This window comes from Condylostylus longicornis, unplaced genomic scaffold, assembly GCF_029603195.1.
Source record: "Condylostylus longicornis isolate FDR11 unplaced genomic scaffold, ASM2960319v2 ptg000077l, whole genome shotgun sequence".
NCBI lineage: Eukaryota > Metazoa > Arthropoda > Insecta > Diptera > Dolichopodidae > Condylostylus > Condylostylus longicornis.
This window is the reverse complement of record NW_026578045.1, coordinates 5,012,986-5,026,373: the sequence shown is the minus strand read 5'-3', so window position 1 is coordinate 5,026,373 and position 13,388 is coordinate 5,012,986. Positions and strand designations below refer to the sequence as shown.

General features: G+C 20.8%; 1 protein-coding gene across 4 annotated transcripts in view; it reads left to right on the top strand.

Annotated features, from left to right (window-relative positions):
• The first annotated feature begins 297 nt into the window (after positions 1 to 297).
• LOC129612867 (BAI1-associated protein 3) overlaps positions 298 to 13,388 on the top strand; it is a 33,996-nt gene continuing 20,905 nt past the window's right edge. The window contains exon 1 of one of the 4 annotated variants that reach the window (XM_055526665.1): positions 298 to 1,004. The gene's annotated coding sequence lies outside the window, so the exon portion shown is untranslated. Of the gene's footprint in view, positions 1,005 to 5,982; positions 6,062 to 13,388 lie in introns of those variants that run through there. The other 3 variants (XM_055526664.1, XM_055526663.1, XM_055526666.1) reach the window with 3 other exon arrangements.

The window sequence follows — 13,388 nt, the reverse complement described above, 5'->3', positions numbered from 1 at the left end:
AGAAAAAACTAAAAACAAGGATAAAAAAAAAATTTAACAAAAAAATTCACTGAGGAAAAAATTAAAAGTGTTTTTAATATTTTTTTTATAATTCTTAATTTCTAATAAAATATTTTCTCATTCGAATTGAAATGAAGCAAAAAATATGAGAAAAAAAAATAATAATTTTTTAATTTTTCTTTAATTTTAATTTGTTTGTTGTTGTTGTTGTTTTTGTTGTGTTTTTCTAAAACAAAGGATTGTGGAAATTTGTTGTTGTTTTTGCTTCCAATATAATAATAAAAAAGGATATTTTAACATATGTGAATACACAATAATATATATCTATATAAATAATACAGTAACGCAAAAAAATTATACATACATATAGCTATGTGTATAACAAAATAAAATTTTTACGGCAGAGCAAAAATAAAACAATAAAAGAGAGCAAAGAAAAAGAAATAATTTTTTTTTATATACGCGTTAAATTTTTTATCAGAGGAAAAGCTTTTCATTTATCTTAAAGCCTCCTCTCTGTTTCTATACATATATATTATATTCTTTGTATACATGCATACAAGCATGTATATTTATTGTTATATATATAGTATATAGCAGAGTAATAATCAACAGGCTAAAGGAAAAACACTGCTTTTTGGAAATAAGTATACGCTACGCGCTGCATGTTATAAGAAAAAAATAATAATAAATAAGAAAACAAAACAAAATAGAAAATAAAATTAATTCCAAAAACAAAAGAGCGAGAGAGAGAAAATATAGAATAAAATATAACAATAAAAAAAAAATATAACAAAAAATAAAAATTCTCATTTTTACAATTATTGGTGTCAACTTAATAATTTATAATACAAATTTCTTTTTAATTATATTACTTAATCTTATATAAAATAAAAATATATTAGAAAAAGAAAAAAATTATAATAATAAAAATACATATATATATATACATACAATATAGTCAATTAATTAAATTTAATTAATGGCAATAAATAATTAAGTATGTAAGTAATTTTATTTTTTTTTTGTTATTTTTATTATTAAATATATATACATAAAAATATATATAGTTAATACATTTATTACATATACATATACATTTCATATTTATTCATAAAAATAATAAAAAAAAATTTCCTTTTAATTCATAAAATATTTATAATTACAATATTTTTTTTTATATATAACGCATATATACCATATATATATATGTATATATCATATATATAGCAATATGCAATTTTATATATAGCATAGACAAGAGAATATTGTAAGTGTAGGTAAAATTTTATAATATTAAGAGTATATTTGAGCAATTGTCATATCGTATTATACATTTTTAACAGCATACTTAACATTTATATAATAACATAGACATTAATAAAGGAAAAAATAAAATAAAAAATAATAAAAAAATTCTCAAGATTCTGCTAGAAATAATTTTATATTAATATATATATATATATATATATATGTATTTGTGCAGAAATAAATCTTACAATATGACATAAAATTTATATACGTCTAGCTATACGATGATAAATTTCTTATTATTATTAGACTGTTAAAAAATCTGTAACCAATTAACATATTTTAAATATATATACATATATTTGGAATTCTTATACAAAATAATAATAATAAAAAAAAAATAATAAGTAAAAGAGATAAGAGAAGAAAAACATAATGGAATAGAAGAGTACAGAGTGGTAATTATAGAAAGAGAAATAATATGCATTGTTAATACATCGAGGGCTTATGAGAGAAAAAAAAATTAACTGTTTTTATAACAAAAAAAAAAAAAAAACAAAATTAATGTGAATTTGTGAAGTTTTCAAACCAGTTAGATTAACTATCAAAAAATTTTTACTAAAATTTTGACAGATTTATTAGTCATTATAAGTTCGGTACAAAATTTTTCGGTAAAATATTTTTGTTATTTAATTGGTCACTAAATAATAAGCAGTCATCAAATTTTTTTTTTTCCAATTATAAAAGAAAAAATTTCTCTTGTAGGAAAATTAGAAAGAAAAAACGTCACTTATTTTTTAAATTCCTACAATTATAGGAGAAATCTGTTATAATGTTATAATTTATCGGTTTTAAACAAAAGTCAAATATTTCTACTTAAGTGACAACTCTGTTTGCATGTAAATTGATAACAGTTTAATAAATATTTTTATTGCAGCAACATCTCGGATTTAATCAACATATATTTAAGATACTCGTAGTTAGTGCGGACAAATTGTGTTCTCTTTTTTCAAATTAAAATTTTAATACCGTTCCAATTGATAGGTATAAAATTAAAATATTATACACTTACCGATTGTAAGGAAAATGAGCTGCAATAGTCCACTGTACTAGGTTATTTATCCCATTTCACTTCCATATTTTGTAAAAAGAAAATTTCCTTTTATCCGGAATAGAACATTTATTTCTGCTAATATATGTATATAGTTCATGAGCTAGATGCGAGCTTCATCAAAGCTAATTTTCTTCTGTTTTCATTGTTACAATTATTTATAAAATAACCCACTAAATTTAAAATTTTCTCAAAAAAAATTTAAAATTTTCAAAATGTGGCATACATGGTTTTACCCATAAGCCCTTCATATATATACATACAATGAAATTTTATATAAAACGTACGAGTAATAAAATTTATTTTCAATTAGTAGAAATGTTTTTATTATATATATATATACATATACATGTGTACATGAGCATTTTGTAAGGCATTGAAAATTTTTAATAATGAAAATCCCAAATTAGTCATCAAAAGCAATGTTTTTTTTTTTATATATTTTTTTTCTTTTTTGTTTAATTGAATTTTAATGGAATTTTAATTTTATTGTTAATTTTTTCTTTTTTGATTCCAAAATTAATTTTTACAAATTAATAAAATTCTAATAAATAAATAAATAGCACAATAAATAGCTATTTAATTACAAAGAAAATTATAGAATAAGGTTTAATCTGTTTTAAAGATTGAAAGGAGAAATATATAATATGCCCCCAAAAATATGCAATTTTTGTTGTGGAATGTTTTAATTGAAATAATTATTGAATATTGTGTTAATTGAGTTTATATTGAAATTGTTTTGAAAATAATAATTTGAGTTTGAAAATATCATATAAATTTTTATTAAAAATTCAATTATAAATTGTAAAATTAAAAGTCTAATTATAGTAAATTTTAAAATAAATAATGAAAATACTTATCATATCGACTGAGAAATTACAGATTGCAAGTTTCTTACCAAATTTTAGGAAATTTATTTGTCGATCTATATTTATCTTGGTCTTCTGCATATGAATAGTGTGGCATGTGTATACATATAGCTTCTAACAGGGATAAAACAAAGTTTCAATTAGAACTAAAAATTTTTCTTTATATAAAGTTCTTTCGACTCTACGTTCAAGTAGAACACTGAAATAATTAATAACTATAATATAGGCTAACGGCAAGTTAGTGTTAATTAATTTTCAAGAGTAATAGGAATTGTGATTGCAATTATAATAAATCCATATAGAATTTCAAAGCTATTAAAAAAATATCAGCACGAATTATCTCGGTTATTTCACTAATACAATATTAGTACATAGTTTCTTTAAAGTAATTTCGAATATGATTTCTTCATATTATCAATAAACAAATGGCCTGGGCATAAAAAACCAAGGTATAAATATTAAAGAATTTTTTTTTTTCGCCTTCAATGTGAAGGAATGAGAAATTTCTTTTTTTTTAACATATCTATTTTCAGACTCGTTCTTTTACCCACACCATCTGTCTGTTGTGCGTTTGTATGAATAAATTATCTTGTTCTTTATTTAATTTAAAAGAAAATTTAAAGTAAACAAAAAAAAAAAATAATAACATGGAATTTATTTATTATTTCTTTGTTCTTATATATGTAGCCAGCTACATGATAATTTTAAATATTTAAAACAATTTTATTAAAGTAGCTATAGCTATACAGCCTAGCTACATATATATTATTTTTTCAATATACTAAAATTGCATATATCTTGGAGCAGAAAGGATAGGTTACCGATTCTGATTATTTAATATTTTTTTGTATACAAAATATAATATGATTTGCTTTTATACAAAAATGCTTAAAATCATCTGGAACTTTAATATACAGGCTGTCCGAGATTTAATCAAACTGCCGAAGTAGGTTGATAGTGTGTTTATATAAAATTATAGGCACGTTTAATTTTTACATTTTTGTTAATAACTCAGAAAATATAACAGGTAGAAGCAAGTTTGTATACTCATTTTAGAGGTCACAAAATTCTTCTAACAGTGTATCCTTCTAGCTGCGTCAAAAATTTTCCAATATATTTTTGTTTAATCGTCATAATCGGAAATTCATGCGGATTTTCTTTTCCAAAGTGAAAGTTTTGCTTCACCTCCATTTCATATAAATTGTTAACGATTAAAGACAAATATTCGATTAATATTTTATAAATACCCAAATTTTTATAATCCTGCAATTAATATTAAAATTTTTATTAATAAAAAAAGTTTTGTGTGAAATATTGTTTAACAGTTCTAGCAATTGTATGCATCCATTACGCTATACATTATAAAAAAGAACGAATAATTCAACAATTTCAACAATTTAATTCTTAGCCAGTTACAATATAATACAACAAAGGATAATGAAATATATTTTAATTTAATATCAAACGAAATTGAAATTTAAAGCAATGACGTCACCAGAAATTTGTTTTTCTTTTAAAATTCTATAAATCTTTATATTGGAATTTTATTTATTTAATATACAATATTCTCAATTTTTTTTATTTTATTCCCCATTCCACTTCTCAAATTATCCCATCCATCTATAAAATTAAAACAATTTAAATAAAAATATTTTCTAAGAATATTATTTTCATGAATTACATTCATAATATACTGAAAATTGAAGGCCAAATTATAATATATATATATATATATATATATATATATATATATATAAAGTACGGGTATATATAAATAAATACAATTCTTTTTATAATATTATCCTTTAATTTGAAATTACCACTGTATGTATACATATATATATATATATATATATATATATATAGCTTTAATATTATTATTTTAAGTAATAATAAAATATTTTAGTTTCAGATTTTTTTTTTGTGTTTAACAAAATTCTTTATGCTCTTCTCTTCTTATTTGTTTTTTTTTTTTTTAATATTATATCGTATATAAAATTACAAAATATACCCCATGTTCTCATAATATATATAATATAACATTTGTTTTCATTAAATGATATCAGTGTTAAAGAAAATAACTAAATGAATATTTTTTTTCAAAAAAAAAATTTATTGTGATATATATAGATATATATACAATATACAGGTACACAAACATATTATAACATTAATAGACATTACCTATATTCTACACAATATAACAGTTATATATATACTATATATAAATATATATATATATATATGTATATATATTTATATATATGTATATATATATATATATATATATATATATAAGTGGGGGTGTATAATAAACTACATATATATAGGTGAAAAAACATAAAAAAAAATAATAATAATAAAAAGCTTTTTTTGTTTTTTTTTTATTTTTTTACTATACATTGTGCCTGATTTTTCTGGAAGTACAACAAAAAATAAATCACTTATATAGGAAAAAAAAAGCTTTTCTAAATATACCCATAACTTTCCAATAAATTAAAAGGAAATATTGTGTTAACAAAAATTTTTATTTTATAATCAGTATTACTTTATCCTTCTTACAATATAAAATATGAAATGTGAAATAGAACAAAAAAAAAAATAATATTTTTAATTTAAAATTTTGAAAATTTAGAAAAAAAAAGTGTTTTATAATTTTGTAAATTATATAGTGGAGGGAGCTTGTATTATAATATTGTATAACAGTGTTCTTAAAACAAAAATAATATAACTTAAATATTCTTAAAAAAAATCATACTCTAAAATCAAAATTAAATCAAAAAATTTCAAAAATTTCAAAAAAATGAATTTTCCAAATTATTAAAAAAAGGTAATAGATACCTTTTCACACACACGTTATTTTTTTTCTTTTAATATTCTAATATCCCTATATATATATACATAGTTTTAAATTTAAGGTGTATTGAATTCATATACCTATATATACTTAACTATTAAATAGGTAGATATATATATATATATATATATATATAATATTAAAAAATATTTCATAAATCATTTATTTATGATTTTAGTTCTGCGATTTTTAATATACAATAATCATATTTTTTTTTTATAATATTAAAATAATTTTCCTTATATATACCAATATCATATATATAGTTATAAATATATACATATATATATCAGTTTTTTGATATATGATATATGAAAATATTATAGACGTCATACTTTACAAAATTATATATTACCTATAATATATATATATATATATACCACATAATATATTATTATTGTTCTATACATGTATAAAAATATATATAATTCATTTCAAGTAAATATCTAATAAATATCTAAAAAAAAAAAAAATTAAAAGGATAATAAAATTTTATATTTAAAACTGAGAATTTTTTTCTATTCAATTATTTAAAAAAGAAAAAATTATTTATTTCATTCTATTTCCCTATATTGTATACAAAAATACATATATACTTATACTCGTAATGTGTTATATTATACCTTAATATACTATATTTTTTTCATATCCTTTTTAATATAAAATAGTTATCGTATTATATAATTTATACTACATATATATATATATATACGTTATATAGCAATAAATATATAACAATTATTATTAAAAAATAAATGATATAGAAAATTGTAAAGAAAAAAAAAATAAAACCGTTCATACTCTACATTATTGTATAATAAAAATGATGGCGACAAAATATATATATATATACACTCTTGTACACTCATATATATACATATATATATATATATATATATATATATATATATATATAATATAAAATCAAAAGAAAAATATTCTATAACATTGTCAATTGTATTTCATAAATTTCCTCATTATTTTTGCATTTTCAAATCAATATAACAATAATATAGAAAAATATGAAAAAAAAAATATATATATAGAGGACAAAAAAAAACAAAAAGAATTGTATATATGTAGAAAAATTTTCTCGTGTCTATTGAATAAGTGCCCCCATTATAAATGGCATATATGACAACATTTTTTTTTCCATTTTTTTTATTCAAATAGAAATTTTCATACATGATTTTTTTTCATCATTTGTTGTTTTCTCCCTTTTTAAACAAACAAAAAACAATTGAGAACCGAAATGTATAGGAAAAAAGGAAAAGTGGAAAACAATGAGAGAAAATAAAAACAAAAAAAAAATCTCAATTTCACACCTCTTGTATTGTCAATTATATTACACATTTTTTTTTTTTGTTCTATTATTGTATTTTGTATCCAAAAAGGAATTGTGAATATTGTGATCTAAAACCATCATTGTAATTCACATCAATTCCCTTCCGCCCCTCCACCTCTCCGGCACCAAATATTTTTACTTTTCTATTATTTTCCACTCCCGTCCCCTTCATTTTTCTATTATTGTTTGTTTGTTATTCTCTTCGAAAAATGAAGAAGAAATAGAAAAAAAAAACAATGAAGAAAACAAAAAATAACAGGAATCTTCTATTCAAATTCCATACATCCTTTTTTTTCATTCATTGAATCTGTTTGTTTTTCGTACAATTTTTTTTTTGTTTTCGTTTTTTCTTATTTTTTGTTTTATTTTGTTTTTTATTTTAATGATACAATCTCTCTAATGTCCATATACGTATGTAAATTAATATTATGTTATTATATTGTATAGAAATACAGTGAATACCATAATTATTTGTACAAAAGAATTAAAGAAATTAAATTTTTTTTTTGTAGTCATGTTTGGGAAAAAATTGTACATCAGTTTTGTTTTTGTAACTGTTGCGTATAGTGTTATACACATAATTTCGGTGATTAATAATTGCCTGTTGTTAAATATGCATTTCAATTATATCACTTTCAATTATTTTAGTGCCAATTTACAATTATCTCAATTATAGCGTGTTCCATTTAAGAGCTACAGTACTTTAAACATTCACTCCCAGTGTTATTAGTATTGCTCACTTAGTATAACACTCCCAACGGAACCGTCTTAAAGCCTATTGCAGAACTCACAATCTTGCGCTTCTCTTAGCAGTTATCGAAACTAATATGTGTATGGGGATTTGAAACCTAATTATAAGTAGGAACTAGCATGCAAAGTTAAAATTTAAATTTTAATTATTGTAATAATGAAAACTTATAATAATAATGAGTTTAAAATTTAAAATTTAGAAAAAAAAATTAGTAAGTAAAATCATGGGAATGGCAGTGAAAATACATAATTGCAATTTTATGTGCCTAGTTGATAGTATTCTAATTTTAGAGCAGCTGCTAAAATATAAAAAGTTATGTTTACATTTTAATTAAATTTTAGTAACAGAGATATATTATATTTGATTCTTTTCTTCTTTATTAAATGTATTTAATATGATCTTCTTTCTTTTCTTATGTATATTGATGATACAAAGCTAAAATCATAGAACACCACCCCATTTGTCCCACTCTTATTTAAGTTGATTACAATTTATTCTAGTCTATCATAATTTTTTATGGATTTCGATCAAAATATGATGAAAATTTGATTTCTGAATATAATTTCTACAGTTTTGAATATTCTGGATTTTGATTTCTCTAAATTCTTTAAATGAATTCCATTCGGAAATTTTCTCTTCGCTTATATTTGAATTAGAAATCTAATAAATTGACGGTATAATGACTAACCCTGTATTGCATGTAACCTTTCTATGTTACAACAAAATCTTCTTCAGCTCTTATTAATCACTTTTATTCAACAAAATTCTTGTTAAATTCTATAGAAATTCTCTTTTTGGATTCTTCCATTTCTAAAATTTAAAACTATAAAATTTAAAAGTAATTAAGTTGTTCTTAATATACTTAACCTTCAAATTCTACAATTTTTAATTAGTATCAATTCCTTTTGTTATGTATAACTATGGTATAAATTAAAAATCTTCGGAATCCCGTTCTTATTCCGCAAAAACCAATACTATAGCCTACACCACTTAAAAAAAAAACCAAATAATTTCATGTATTCAACACAAAATGTCAACGAAACATCATTGTATGCATATTAGTGTTTCATATAACCGCTAGTTGTGTTCTACCATCAATTTTTTCTGATTGCAAATATGTTAGTTTTAACTCCTTAATTTTCAATTACAAATTATACTCTGAAAATTTTTCTACTCTGAGAGAGAAATGCAGGCAATTTGAATTTTCGATTAACCTATATTCTCTTAAAAAAAAACTTATATACATAAATAACTCAAATTACTTATCATTGCCATAACTTTGTATTTAACTTCAATCAAACTTGAATGAAAATAAGGTGTTGAAAAGAATTTTAAAAATATAAAATTAAAAGTTTTGAATCTATTATAAAAATTTTGAAAGAAAAAATTTATAATTTTTCTGTTACAATTTTCTCTTTTTTATTAATTAAATTCTTTTAAATTAAAATTGAAATTTCAAATTAAAATTTTAAAATTAAACTTTTTGCTCTTATAATCGAAAAAAAAAATAAAGTTTTCAACAAAATTCTACTCTCTTTCTCTTCAAAATACAAAAGAAAAACTTTTTATTTATAATTTTTTTTATTTTAAAGTTTTCAAATTTTGTTGTCATTTTGAATGGTACGTTCGTTTTGCATTAAAAATAGTAATTTTTCTTCTTTTTTCCCAAAAGATTAAAATTCTATTTTGAATTTCAAATATAAATAAAAAAAAAAGGGTAGTGTCGTCTCACTTATATAAATTAATTTTAAATTAAATTTAATGACCAATTATTTTATTTTCGAGTACTTAGAGTAATTTATTTGAAATTTAATCAATATAAGAAATTTTAAAAATACAATTTTGAAATTAAATCAAATAATAAAAAAATTATATATCTACACTCATACCAATGTAAAATATCAAGGATATTAAAAAAAGGAAAAGGTATTTAGATGCATTTCGTTACGATAACCAAGATTTTATCAATAAAAATTGTCATAAAAAAAGAAGAAAAAAAAAGAGAACAAAACCGTACTAAAAATATTTTTATTGAGTGCTTTATAAGAAACATAACACTGATTGGACGTAAAAAAAAAACGTCAACATATGTAGATACACACATACATATACAAAATATGGGAATCAAATATTTGGAAAAAAAAAAATGAAAATCCTTTATTTAAGAAACATAAAATATTTATGTTTATTGTGAAATATAATTTATGTTGACGTTATTTAAACAAGAGCTAGGTGGGTTTTTTTTTGTTTTCTTTAACATAAAGGTAGAAATCGTAAAGTTTAAATTCCTTTAAAACCCTTAATTTTTGATTTTATACTATTGGGAACACCATAACAATAAGAATTTTTTTGTTTGTAGCACCTAGATAATAAAAATTTAAAATTATAATTCAAAACTATAAATAACTTTAATTCGTAACACTTAAAGCGCTCTCAAGTGGTAAAATTTTTGAAGTTAAATATTTTATTTTTACTTATCATATTGTATTTTAAATATATTATATCGCAACTATTATTTATGGCAATTGCACGTTTAGAACAATGAAACGCTTTTATATAACTTAGAACTTGCTAGACAATAATATTAAGTTTTAATCGAATCCTTAAATTTAAGCAGTTTGCATTAAATTTTTCAATTTTAAATGTAAAATTTGTTCAAGTATATAATTGGTAGGTGTATTTTTCGTATTTCTTGTTTCATAATATTATCATATGTCAAAAAAAATGCTGCATAAAATCGCTGCACCAAAACCGCTACATTTTCAAACTACAAAATTTGTAAAACATTTCAGTCAATCTATTTAAGTAAAAAATTGTTCAGCGATAATGAGCCTTTTTAAACACGTATATATATGCATTGAGCGTATTCATATCATAGAGTCTCCTTCTGTTTCGCACAATTCTCTTCTATGAATGTGTGTGGTGTATAAAGTAAAAGACATGCATTCGCTCATAACATACGCGTGTAAATAGACCAGTGACATGTCAAAATAATATGTCAAAAATTGCGATATTTTTAATTTTTCATTTTAAATACGAAAATTTTTTTAAAGTTTTTTTGTTTTTAAAAAAAAAAGATTATTATTTAAATTTGAAATTAATTTTGAATTAAAAATTACATTATACGTGCAGTATACGTGACTTAACCCTTATCCGTTCCCATACTTTAAATTCTGACAAAATATACTCTAACCCATCAATATTTAAATCTTTTCGGTTAACATCTTTTTGTTTTTTAATATTCTACCAATTTTCCGCTAAAAATTTTTCCTTTTTAAATCCTTTTTTTTTTTGCTTTCGGAAATTTTGTACGTGTTTTATAATACAAATTAATATTCGATTTTTTAGCAAAAAATCTTATATTAAATTTAAATCGGTCTGCTTAAATTGTAACTTTCATAATTTTTTGATGACGTTAGGTCAAAATAAAAATTATATATATTATTTACATAGATGGAACCATTGCGGTTTTTAATATTTTCGAAGAAATTTTAATTGTTAAATTTTTGATTGGAAAATGTTTAGAAGCAAAAGCTTAAATATTTTGAAGAATTTTATTTCAATTTAGATTTTACATACAAATATTTATTTTGACTGAATTTTGAATATGTACTCCATAAACACTGATTCAGATTATACCTAAATTATAACATGTCAAAATTAGTTTTTGATAAATTTTAACTTTTTCGTTCACTTAGGGCTATTCAGGCAGACATACAATTTTAAATTTTGCAATTACTGTCTGATTGTAAAAATTTTGCGCGCACATGTAAGCGACTAAACTATTGCGTCAATTCAAATCGGTTGCGTCGAATAAAAATTATAATCAACTATGTTGATAACAAGAAAATTATGTTTGATTGCTTAATTGCATGTGATCAAACAGTTGCATGCGTGCGCCATTGAACCTATAGAATACAAATAAGCAATTAAACAGTTGTAAAATCAAAACTTGCATGTCTGCCTGAGTCATCCAAATTAACAAAAAATATCAAAATTTTCAATATTATTCAAAAAATTTTGATCTGAACTGTTATATCGTTAATTTATACATAATAATATTGTTGCATCAAAATGCTTTTATATTCAACAGCAGATACTTATCAAAATTAATTTGAATTTAACTTTGATGTTTTTGACTTTTGTTATTTTCCACTAAATATATATATATATATATATATATATATACATTGATACATGTGTATCTGTAATGATGTGATAATATTTGATTCCATTGATGTGGTTTATTAAGTAAATGTGGTTTTTGTTACATAATATTTTTCTTTTGTTTTGTGTAAATAATTATGGATACCATATTAAATACTTGTATAATAACCATAAGTATATATGTATATAAAAGATACATTTTCAATATAATGAATAGATAAACATAATTATAAAATTTAATATATATATATATATACTTATATATACGTATATATTATGTAGATATTTATATAAATGACATAATTACTTAATAATAAACTTATTTTGTTTACAAAATAAGGATTTTTTTTATATAGTAGTATAGGAGAAGATCTTAGATAAATTATAAAATTTCCGCAAATCTTATTTTACAAAAAGTGAACTAAATATAGGATCCTATTTGAATATATATATATATATATATATATATATTATATATCATATGAAAATTAGAAGTATTATATAATCATTACATTACCCTTTTTAAATTTCATTATATATATATATATTTTAGATTATAATGACGATAAAGAATTTTGTTTTCTTATTAATCTAACCGCATATTATATTTATCACTAATAAATTATAATTGTATACGTGTCATGTATACGAGTACATATTTATCATTATACTACTTATATATATACATATATATAAAGAATACCACAATATCATTCATATTATATAATTTTAATATGTAGAACATATATATATTTCCATATTAAATTAGATAAAAATTTGAGTTTAATTCACACTGACAAAAAAATTTGAAAAAGAAATTCTAATATTATGTTATGGCAACGGCAATATGTTTAAAGAGAGCATATTGTAGCAAAGAGTACAGTTGAGAAATAGAAATTGTGAATATATAGAGAATGGTTGGTTGTAGACTATAAATATAGTAAGAATTTGACATTTATTAATAAGAATATATCGTATAATAAAATTAATATAATAAATTAATTTGAATTAATGTTAGTGTTCTATTTAAAAACCCA